Raw genomic sequence first — 12,475 nt, forward strand, 5'->3', positions numbered from 1 at the left:
GGCCGCCTAGCGACACCAAACTCGGGTCAAAGTAAGGTCCCGAGGGGCCCTCTCCAACGGGCCCTGGCCCGAGCTTCTGGCGCCCCCACGGTCCGAGATAAGGGGCCCAACAGGAAAGGGTGCACTTCGGAAGGAAGGGTCCCAGAGGCTCGGGACTCTGGGGTCTGAGAGGGCCCCTAGGAGCCCCTCTCCGCCCCAAAGGACGATCCGCTGGGCCTCGTCATTTCCGAGATATCGACCGTTTTGTCCAAAAGACCCTTATGTATAACCGGGTGTATCTTGGGAGATAAGCTGAGTATGAGCTCCATTCTCCGGGCATTAGAGGGTCCCATAGGGCCCCTTCTGACCCCACCGTCCCCAGCTCCTGGGACCTTCCGTTTCCGAGATATGCCCCGGGAGACCGAGATGGCATTTTGCACTCTCGCGCCCATGGCTCCCGAACCCCGGCACCCACTCTCTCGTGTCTGGGCTCGTTGGAAAGGGCCCCTCGAGACGCTTCCGAGGACCCCTGGCTTGACTCTCTAGCCCAAGAGGAACCGGAGTTAGGGGCCCCAGTGTAACGCCCCTTACGCAAAACCTCTCTCCCGAACCGGACCGAGCACGGACTCCGGACCGGTCTCGTTCGACGGGGCTCTTCGAGACCTTTCCAACGACACCCTCCCCGTCTCTCTATCCCACCGGACGGCGAGGGTAGAGGCCGATGAATGAATAAAGTCGATGCCGCTTTCCTTTCAGCACCACTGACAGGCTGTCTCCCCCTCCGGCTGCAACGTGGGCCCTTTTTATGTTCCCGGTGGGCTAGAGAGGCGAGGCCGGGCTCGTTGGAAAGGTCTCGGGCAGCCCTTTCGAACGAGACTGGCACCTTGTCCGTGGTCGGTCTGGTTCGGGAGATAGAGCGGTCCGAACTATTTACCGGGATGGGATTTTAACCGGGTGTATCTCGGGAACCACGCCGACTTGGAGCTCCATACTCTGGGCATGGGTAGGGACCCTTGTGCCCCCCATGACCCCAGAGTATGGAGCCGAAAGTCGGCTTGGTTCTCAAAATACACCCGGTCAAAATCAGCATCCAACCTGTAGCTTAATAAGTTACTGACTGGACTTCACCACATATGGTGAAATCCCCAAATCTTTACAGGATCTGACCCGCTGAAAATGTCTAAGTCAGAAACAGCATCCATCCTGTAACCTATTTGACGGGTGCCCTATAGGCTTCCCCCTGGATGAGATTTGACCGGGTGTATCTCGGGAACTAAGCCGACTTGGAGCTCCATACTCTGGGCATGGGTAGGGAACTTTGTGCCCCCCATGACCCCAGAGTATGGAGCCGAAAGTCGGCTTGGTTCTCGAGATACACCCGGTCAAAATCAGCATCCAACCTGTAGCTTAATAAGTTACTGACTGGACTTCACCACATATGGTGAAATCCCCAAATCTTTACAGGATCTGACCCGCTGAAAATGTCTAAGTCAGAAACAGCATCCATCCTGTAACTTATTTGACAGGTGCCCTATAGGCTTCCCCCTGGATGGGATTTGACCGGGTGTATCTCGGGAACTAAGCCGACTTGGAACCCCATACTCTGGGCATGGGTAGGGATCCTTCTGCCCCCCATGACCCCAGGGCATGGATCCCAAAGTCGGCTTGGTTCTCGAAACACACCCGGTCAAAATCAGCATCCAACCTGTAGCTTAATAAGTTACTGACTGGACTTCACCACATATGGTGAAATCCCCAAATCTTTACAGGATCTGACCCGCTGAATATGTCTAAGTCAGAAACAGCATCCATCCTGTAACTTATTTGACGGGTGCCCTATAGGCTTCCCCCTGGATGAGATTTGACCGGGTGTATCTCGGGAACTAAGCCGATTTGGAGCCCCATACTATGGGCATGGGTAGGGACCCTTGTGACCCCCATGACCCCAGGGCATGGATCCCAAAGTCGGCTTGGTTCCTGAGATATTACCGGTCAAATATGGAATTTGACCGGGTGTATCTCGAAACAACGCCGACTTGGAGCTCCAAACTCCGGGCATGGGTAGGGACCCTTGTGCCCCCCATGACCCCAGAGTATGGATCCCAAAGTCGGCTTGGTTCCTGAGATATGCCCGGTCAAATATGGGAAATTGACCGGGTGTTTCTCGGAAACCACGCCGACTTGAGCTCCATACTCTGGGCATGGGTAGGGACCCTTGTGCCCCCATGACCCCAGAGTATGGAGCCGAAAGTCGGCTTGGTTCTCAAAATACACCCGGTCAAAATCAGCATCCAACCTGTAGCTTAATAAGTTACTGACTGGACTTCACCACATATGGTGAAATCCCCAAATCTTTACAGGATCTGACCCGCTGAAAATGTCTAAGTCAGAAACAGCATCCATCCTGTAACCTATGTGACGGGTGCCATATAGGCTTCCCCCTGGATGAGATTTGACCGGGTGTATCTCGGGAACTAAGCCGACTTGGAGCTCCATACTCAGGGCATGGGTAGGGACCTTTGTGCCCCCCATGACCCCAGAGTATGGAGCCGAAAGTCGGCTTGGTTCTCGAGATACACATGGTCAAAATCAGCATCCAACCTGTAGCTTAATAAGTTACTGACTGGACTTCACCACATATGGTGAAATCCCCAAATCTTTACAGGATCTGACCCGCTGAAAATGTCTAAGTCAGAAACAGCATCCATCCTGTAACTTATTTGACAGGTGCCCTATAGGCTTCCCCCTGGATGGGATTTGACCGGGTGTATCTCGGGAACTAAGCCGACTTGGAACCCCATACTCTGGGCATGGGTAGGGATCCTTCTGCCCCCCATGACCCCAGGGCATGGATCCCAAAGTCGGCTTGGTTCTCGAAACACACCCGGTCAAAATCAGCATCCAACCTGTAGCTTAATAAGTTACTGACTGGACTTCACCACATATGGTGAAATCCCCAAATCTTTACAGGATCTGACCCGCTGAATATGTCTAAGTCAGAAACAGCATCCATCCTGTAACTTATTTGACGGGTGCCCTATAGGCTTCCCCCTGGATGAGATTTGACCGGGTGTATCTCGGGAACTAAGCCGACTTGGAGCTCCAATCTCCGGGCATGGGTAGGGACCCTTGGGCCCCCCATGACCCCATAGTATGGAGCCCAAAGTCGTCTTGGTTCCTGAGATACACCCGGTCAAATTCAGCATCCAACCTGTAGCTTAATAAGTTACTGACTGGACTTCACCACATATGGTGAAATCCCCAAATCTTTACAGGATCTGACCCGCTGAACATGTCTAAGTCAGAAACAGCATCCATCCTGTAACCTATTTGACGGGTGCCCTATAGGCTTCCCCCTGGACAGTCGAATATTATGCAAATTGTGCATAAATAATAGCTGTAATGTGCATGAGTGTGTTGTGGTGTGTCCCCTGTGTGGTGTACAGTAGGTTTCACCCCATAAAACCACTGTAATTATGAAATATGACCCATTATTGTACTGTCAGGGGGAAGCCTATAGGGGCTCTGTCGAATAAGTTGAAGGTTGGCTCCAAATTTTGAACGGCTATAACTCGGGGACCCGGCCGCCTAGCGACACCAAACTCGGGTCAAAGTAAGGTCCCGAGGGGCCCTCTCCAACGGGCCCTGGCCCGATCTTCTAGCGCCCCCACGGTCCGAGATAAGGGGCCCAACAGGAAAGGGTGCACTTCGTAAGGAAGGGTCCCAGAGCCTCGGGACTCTGGGGTCTGAGAGGGTCCCTAGGAGACCCTCACCGACCAAAAGGACGATCCGCTGGGCCTCGTCATTTCCGAGATATCGTCCGTTTTGTCCAAAAGTCCCTTATGTATAACCGGGTGTATCTTGGGAGATAAGCCGAGTTGGAGCACCAAACTACGGGCATGAGGGGGGCCCATAGGGCCCCTTCTGACCCCACCGCCCCCAGCTCCTGGGACCTTCCCTTTCCGAGATACAGTCACTTCCGGTTCAGAATTGACCGGGTGTATCTCGGAAACCACGCCGACTTTGAGCTCCATACTCTGGGCATGGGTAGGTACCAGTGGGACCCCCATGACCCCAGAGTATGGAGCCGAAAGTCGGCTTGGTTCTCGAAATACACCCGGTCAAAATCAGCATCCAACCTGTAGCTTAATAAGTTACCGACTGGACTTCACCACATATGGTGAAATCCCCAAATCTTTACAGGATCTGACCCGCTGAAAATGTCTAAGTCAGAAACAGCATCCATCCTGTAACTTATTTGACGGGTGCCCTATAGGCTTCCCCCTGGATGAGATTTGACCGGGTGTATCTCGGGAACTAAGCCGACTTGGAGCTCCAATCTCCGGGCATGGGTAGGGACCCTTGGGCCCCCCATGACCCCATAGTATGGAGCCCAAATTCGTCTTGGTTCCTGAGATACACCCGGTCAAATTCAGCATCCAACCTGTAGCTTAATAAGTTACTGACTGGACTTCACCACATATGGTGAAATCCCCAAATCTTTACAGGATCTCACCCGCTGAATATGTCTAAGTCAGAAACAGCATCCATCCTGTAACTTATTTGACGGGTGCCCTATAGGCTTCCCCCTGGATGAGATTTGACCGGGTGTATCTCGGGAACTAAGCCGACTTGGAGCCCCATACTCTGGGCATGGGTAGGGACCCTTGTGCCCCCCATGACCCCAGAGTATGGAGCCGAAAGTCGGCTTGGTTCTCAAAATACACCCGGTCAAAATCAGCATCCAACCTGTAGCTTAATAAGTTACTGACTGGACTTCACCACATATGGTGAAATCCCCAAATCTTTACAGGATCTGACCCGCTGAAAATGTCTAAGTCAGAAACAGCATCCATCCTGTAACTTATTTGACGGGTGCCCTATAGGCTTCCCCCTGGACAGTCGAATATTATGCAAATTGTGCATAAATAATAGCTGTAATGTGCATGAGTGTGTTGTGGTGTGTCCCCTGTGTGGTGTACAGTAGGTTTCACCTCATAAAACCACTGTAATTATGAAATATGACCCATTATTGTACTGTCAGGGGGAAGCCTATAGGGGCTCTGTCGAATAAGTTGAAGGTTGGCTCCAAATTTTGAACGGCTATAACTCGGGGACCCGGCCGCCTAGCGACACCAAACTCGGGTCAAAGTAAGGTCCCGAGGGGCCCTCTCCAACGGGCCCTGGCCCGATCTTCTAGCGCCCCCACGGTCCGAGATAAGGGGCCCAACAGGAAAGGGTGCACTTCGTAAGGAAGGGTCCCAGAGCCTCGGGACTCTGGGGTCTGAGAGGGTCCCTCGGAGACCCTCACCGACCAAAAGGACGATCCGCTGGGCCTCGTCATTTCCGAGATATCGTCCGTTTTGTCCAAAAGTCCCTTATGTATAACCGGGTGTATCTTGGGAGATAAGCCGAGTTGGAGCACCAAACTACGGGCATGAGGGGGCCCATAGGGCCCCTTCTGACCCCACCGCCCCCAGCTCCTGGGACCTTCCCTTTCCGAGATACAGTCACTTCCGGTTCAGAATTGACCGGGTGTATCTCGGAAACTACGCCGACTTTGAGCTCCATACTCTGGGAATGGGTAGGGACCCTTGTGCCCCCCATGACCCCAGAGTATGGATCCCAAAGTCGGCTTGGTTCCTGAGATATGCCCGGTCAAATATGGGAAATTGACCGGGTGTATCTCGAAAACCACGCCGACGTGGAGCTCCAATCTCCGGGCATGGGTAGGGACCCTTGTGCCCCCCATGACCCCAGAGTATGGAGCCGAAAGTCGGCTTGGTTCTCGAGATACACCCGGTCAAAATCAGCATCCAGCCTGTAGCTTAATAAGTTACTGACTGGACTTCACCACATATGGTGAAATCCCCAAATCTTTACAGGATCTGACCCGCTGAAAATGTCTAAGTCAGAAACAGCATCCATCCTGTAACCTATTTGACGGGTGCCCTATAGGCTTCCCCCTGGATGAGATTTGACCGGGTGTATCTCGGGAACTAAGCCGACTTGGAGCCCCATACTCTGGGCATGGGTAGGGACCCTTGTGCCCGCCATGACCCCAGAGTATGGAGCCGAAAGTCGGCTTGGTTCTCGAAATACACCCGGTCAAAATCAGCATCCAGCCTGTAGCTTAATAAGTTACTGACTGGACTTCACCACATATGGTGAAATCCCCAAATCTTTACAGGATCTGACCCGCTGAAAATGTCTAAGTCAGAAACAGCATCCATCCTGTAACCTATTTGACGGGTGCCCTATAGGCTTCCCCCTGGATGAGATTTGACCGGGTGTATCTCGGGAACTAAGCCGATTTGGAGCCCCATACTATGGGCATGGGTAGGGACCCTTGTGACCCCCATGACCCCAGGGCATGGATCCCAAAGTCGGCTTGGTTCCTGAGATATTACCGGTCAAATATGGGAATATGACCGTGTGTATCTCGGAAACAACGCCGACTTGGAGCTCCAAACTCCGGGCATGGGTAGGGACCCTTGTGCCCCCCATGACCCCAGAGTATGGATCCCAAAGTCGGCTTGGTTCCTGAGATATGCCCGGTCAAATATGGGAAATTGACCGGGTGTATCTCGGAAACCACGCCGACGTGGAGCTCCAATCTCCGGGCATGGGTAGGGACCCTTGTGCCCCACATGACCCCAGAGTATGGATCCCAAAGTCGGCTTGGTTCCTGAGATATGCCCGGTCAAATATGGGAAATTGACCGGGTGTATCTCGGAAACCACGCCGACGTGGAGCTCCAATCTCCGGGCATGGGTAGGGACCCTTGTGCCCCCCATGACCCCAGAGTATGGAGCCGAAAGTCGGCTTGGTTCTCGAGATACACCCGGTCAAAATCAGCATCCAGCCTGTAGCTTAACAAGTTACTGACTGGACTTCACCACATATGGTGAAATCCCCAAATCTTTACAGGATCTGACCCGCTGAAAATGTCTAAGTCAGAAACAGCATCCATCCTGTAACCTATTTGACGGGTGCCCTATAGGCTTCCCCCTGGATGAGATTTGACCGGGTGTATCTCGGGAACTAAGCCGACTTGGAGCCCCATACTCTGGGCATGGGTAGGGACCCTTGTGCCCCCATGACCCCAGAGTATGGAGCCGAAAGTCGGCTTGGTTCTCGAAATACACCCGGTCAAAATCATCATCCAGCCTGTAGCTTAATAAGTTACTGACTGGACTTCACCACATATGGTGAAATCCCCAAATCTTTACAGGATCTGACCCGCTGAATATGTCTAAGTCAGAAACAGCATCCATCCTGTAACCTATTTGACGGGTGCCCTATAGGCTTCCACCTGGATGAGATTTGACCGGGTGTATCTCGGGAACTAAGCCGACTTGGAGCCCCATACTATGGGCATGGGTAGGGACCCTTGTGACCCCCATGACCCCAGGGCATGGATCCCAAAGTCGGCTTGGTTCCTGAGATATTACCGGTCAAATATGGGAATTTGACCGGGTGTATCTCGGAAACAACGCCGACTTGGAGCTCCAATCTCCGGGCATGGGTAGGGACCCTTGTGCCCCCCATGACCCCAGAGTATGGAGCCGAAAGTCGGCTTGGTTCTCGAGATACACCCGGTCAAAATCAGCATCCAACCTGTAGCTTAACAAGTTACTGACTGGACATCACCACATATGGTGAAATCCCCAAATCTTTACAGGATCTGACCCGCTGAAAATGTCTAAGTCAGAAACAGCATCCATCCTGTAACCTATTTGACGGGTGCCCTATAGGCTTCCCCCTGGATGAGATTTGACCGGGTGTATCTCGGGAACTAAGCCGACTTGGAGCCCCATACTCTGGGCATGGGTAGGGACCCTTGTGCCCCCCATGACCCCAGAGTATGGAGCCGAAAGTCGGCTTGGTTCTCGAAATACACCCGGTCAAAATCATCATCCAGCCTGTAGCTTAATAAGTTACTGACTGGACTTCACCACATATGGTGAAATCCCCAAATCTTTACAGGATCTGACCCGCTGAATATGTCTAAGTCAGAAACAGCATCCATCCTGTAACCTATTTGACGGGTGCCCTATAGGCTTCCACCTGGATGAGATTTGACCGGGTGTATCTCGGGAACTAAGCCGACTTGGAGCCCCATACTATGGGCATGGGTAGGGACCCTTGTGACCCCCATGACCCCAGGGCATGGATCCCAAAGTCGGCTTGGTTCCTGAGATATTACCGGTCAAATATGGGAATTTGACCGGGTGTATCTCGGAAACAACGCCGACTTGGAGCTCAAAACTCCGGGCATGGGTAGGGACCCTTGGGCCCCCCATGACCTCAGAGTATGGAGCCCAAAGTCGGCTTGGTTCCTGAGATACACCCGGTCAAAATCAGCATCCAACCTGTAGCTTAATAAGTTACTGACTGGACTTCACCACATATGGTGAAATCCCCAAATGTTTACAGGATCTGACCCGCTGAAAATGTCTAAGTCAGAAACAGCATCCATCCTGTAACTTATTTGACGGGTGCCCTATAGGCTTCCCCCTGGATGAGATTTGACCGGGTGTTTCTCGGGAACTAAGCCGACTTGGAGCCCCATACTCTGGGCATGGGTAGGGACCCTTATGCCCCCCATCACCCCAGAGTATGGAGCCGAAAGTCGGCTTGGTTCTCGAAATACACCCGGTCAAAATCAGCATCCAACCTGTAGCTTAATAAGTTACTGACTGGACTTCACCACATATGGTGAAATCCCCAAATCTTTACAGGATCTGACCCGCTGAAAATGTCTAAGTCAGAAACAGCATCCATCCTGTAACCTATTTGACGGGTGCCCTATAGGCTTCCCCCTGGACAGTCGAATATTATGCAAATTGTGCATAAATAATAGCTGAAATGTACATCAGTGTGTTGTGGTTTGTCCCCTGTGTGGTGTACAGTAGGTTTCACTCATAAAACCACTGTAATTATGAAATATGACCCATTATTGTACTGTCAGGGGGAAGCCTATATGGGCTCTGTCGAATAAGTTGCAGGTTGGCTCCAAATTTTGAACGGCTATAACTCTGGGACCCGGCCGCCTAGCGACACCAAACTCGGGTCAAAGGAAGGTCCCGAGGGGCCCTCTCCAACGGGCCCTGGCCCGAGCTTCTAGCGCCCCCACGGTCCGAGATAAGGGGCCCAACAGGAAAGGGTGCACTTCGGAAGGAAGGGTCCCAGAGGCTCGGGATTCTGGGGTCTGAGAGGGCCCCTAGGAGCCCCTCTCCGCCCCAAAGGACGATCCGCTGGGCCTCGTCATTTCCAAGATATCGACCATTTTGTCCAAAAGTCCCTTATGTATAACCGGGTGTATCTTGGGAGATAAGCCGAGTATGAGCTCCATTCTCCGGGCATTAGAGGGTCCCATAGGGCCCCTTCTGACCCCACCGCCCCCAGCTCCTGGGACCTTCCCTTTCCGAGATACGCCCCGGGAGACCGAGATGGCATTTTGCACTCTCGCGCCCATGGCTCCCGAACCCCGGCACCAACTCTCTCGTGTCTGGGCTCGTTGGAAAGGGCCCCTCGAGACGCTTCCGATGACCCCTGTCTTGACTCTCTAGCCCAAGAGGAACCGGAGTTAGGGGCCCCAGTGTAACGCCCCTTACGCAAAACCTCTCTCCCGAACCGGACCGAGCACGGACTCCGGACCGGTCTCGTTCGACGTGGCTCTTCGAGACCTTTCCAACGACACCCTCCCCGTCTCTCTAGCCCACCGGACGGCGAGGGTAGAGGCCGATGAATGAAGAAAGTCGATGCCGCTTTCCTTTCAGCACCACTGACAGGCTGTCTCCCCCTCCGGCTGCACCGTGGGCCCTTTTTATGTTCCCGGTGGGCTAGAGAGGCGAGGCCGGGCTCGTTGGAAAGGTCTCGGGCAGCCCTTTCGAACGAGACTGGCCCCTAGTCCGTGCTTGGTCCGGTTCGGGAGATATAGCGGTCCGAACTTTTTACCGGGATGGGACTTTGACCGGGTGTATCTCGGAAACCACGCCAACTTGGAGCTCCATACTCTGGGCATGGGTAGGGACCCTTGTGCCCCCCATGACCCCAGAGTATGGAGCCGAAAGTCGGCTTGGTTCTCGAAATACACCCGGTCAAAATCAGCATCCAACCTGTAGCTTAATAAGTTACTGACTGGACTTCACCACATATGGTGAAATCCCCAAATCTTTACAGGATCTGACCCGCTGAAAATGTCTAAGTCATAAACAGCATCCATCCTGTAACTTATTTGACAGGTGCCCTATAGGCTTCCCCCTGGATGAGATTTGACCGGGTGTATCTCGGGAACTAAGCCGACTTGGAGCCCCATACTATGGGCATGGGTAGGGACCCTTGTGACCCCCATGACCCCAGGGCATGGATCCCAAAGTCGGCTTGGTTCCTGAGATATTACCGGTCAAATATGGGAATTTGACCGGGTGTATCTCGGAAACAACGCCGACTTGGAGCTCCAAACTCCGGGCATGGGTAGGGACCCTTGGGCCCCCCATGACCCCAGAGTATGGAGCCGAAAGTCGGCTTGGTTCCTGAGATACACCCGGTCAAAATCAGCATCCAACCTGTAGCTTAATAAGTTACTGACTGGACTTCACCACATATGGTGAAATCCCCAAATCTTTACAGGATCTGACCCGCTGAAAATGTCTAAGTCAGAAACAGCATACATCCTGTAACTTATTTGACGGGTGCCCTATAGGCTTCCCCCTGGATGAGATTTGACCGGGTGTTTCTCGGGAACTAAGCCGACTTGGAGCCTCATACTCTGGGCATGGGTAGGGACCCTTGTGCCCCCCATGACCCCAGAGTATGGAGCCGAAAGTCGGCTTGGTTCTCGAGATACTCCCGGTCAAAATCTGCATCCAACCTGTAGCTTAATAAGTTACTGACTGGACTTCACCACATATGGTGAAATCCCCAAATCTTTACAGGATCTGACCCGCTGAAAATGTCTAAGTCATAAACAGCATCCATCCTGTAACTTATTTGACAGGTGCCCTATAGGCTTCCCCCTGGACAGTCGAATATTATGCAAATTGTGCATAAATAATAGCTGAAATGTACATCAGTGTGTTGTGGTGTGTCCCCTGTGTGGTGTACAGTAGGTTTCACCTCATAAAACCACTGTAATTATGAAATATGACCCATTGTTGTACTGTCAGGGGGAAGCCTATAGGGGCTCTGTCGAATAAGTTGAAGGTTGGCTCCAAATTTTGAACGGCTATAACTCGGGGACCCGGCCGCCTAGCGACACCAAACTCGGGTCAAAGTAAGGTCCCGAGGGGCCCTCTCCAACGGGCCCTGGCCCGATCTTCTAGCGCCCCCACGGTCCGAGATAAGGGGCCCAACAGGAAAGGGTGCACTTCGTAAGGAAGGGTCCCAGAGCCTCGGGACTCTGGGGTCTGAGAGGGTCCCTAGGAGACCCTCACCGACGAAAAGGACGATCCGCTGGGCCTCGTCATTTCCGAGATATCGTCCGTTATGTCCAAAAGTCCCTTATGTATAACCGGGTGTATCTTGGGAGATAAGCCGAGTTGGAGCACCAAACTACGGGCATGAGGGGGGCCCATAGGGCCCCTTCTGACCCCACTGCCTCCAGCTCCTGGGACCTTCCCTTTCCGAGATACAGTCACTTCCGGTTCAGATTTGACCGGGTGTATCTCGGAAACTACGCCGACTTTGAGCCCCATACTCTGGGCATGGGTAGGTACCATTGGGACCCCCATGAACCCAGAGTATGGAGCCCAAAGTCGGCTTGCTTCCTGAGATACACCCGGTCAAAATCAGCATCCAACCTGTAGCTTAATAAGTTACTGACTGGACTTCACCACATATGGTGAAATCCCCAAATCTTTACAGGATCTGACCCGCTGAAAATGTCTAAGTCAGAAACAGCATCCATCCTGTAACCTATTTGACGGGTGCCCTATAGGCTTCCCCCTGGATGAGATTTGACCGGGTGTATCTCGGGAACTAAGCCGACTTGGAGCCCCATACTCTGGGCATGGGTAGGGACCCTTGTGCCCCCCATGACCCCAGAGTATGGAGCCGAAAGTCGGCTTGGTTCTCGAAATACACCCGGTCAAAATCAGCATCCAACCTGTAGCTTAATAAGTTACTGACTGGACTTCACCACATATGGTGAAATCCCCAAATCTTTACAGGATCTGACCCGCTGAAAATGTCTAAGTCAAAAAGAGCATCCATCCTGTAGCCTATTTGACGGGTGCCCTATAGGCTTCCCCATGGACAGTCGAATATTATGCAAATTGTGCATAAATAATAGCTGAAATGTACATCAGTGTGTTGTGGTGTGTCCCCTGTGTGGTGTACAGTAGGTTTCACCTCATAAAACCACTGTAATTATGAAATATGACCCATTATTGTACTGTCAGGGGGAAGCCTATAGGGGCTCTGTCGAATAAGTTGCAGGTTGGCTCCAAATTTTGAACGGCTATAACTCGGGGACCCGGCCGCCTAGCGA

Source organism: Xyrauchen texanus, chromosome 28 (assembly GCF_025860055.1).
Source record: "Xyrauchen texanus isolate HMW12.3.18 chromosome 28, RBS_HiC_50CHRs, whole genome shotgun sequence".
NCBI lineage: Eukaryota > Metazoa > Chordata > Actinopteri > Cypriniformes > Catostomidae > Xyrauchen > Xyrauchen texanus.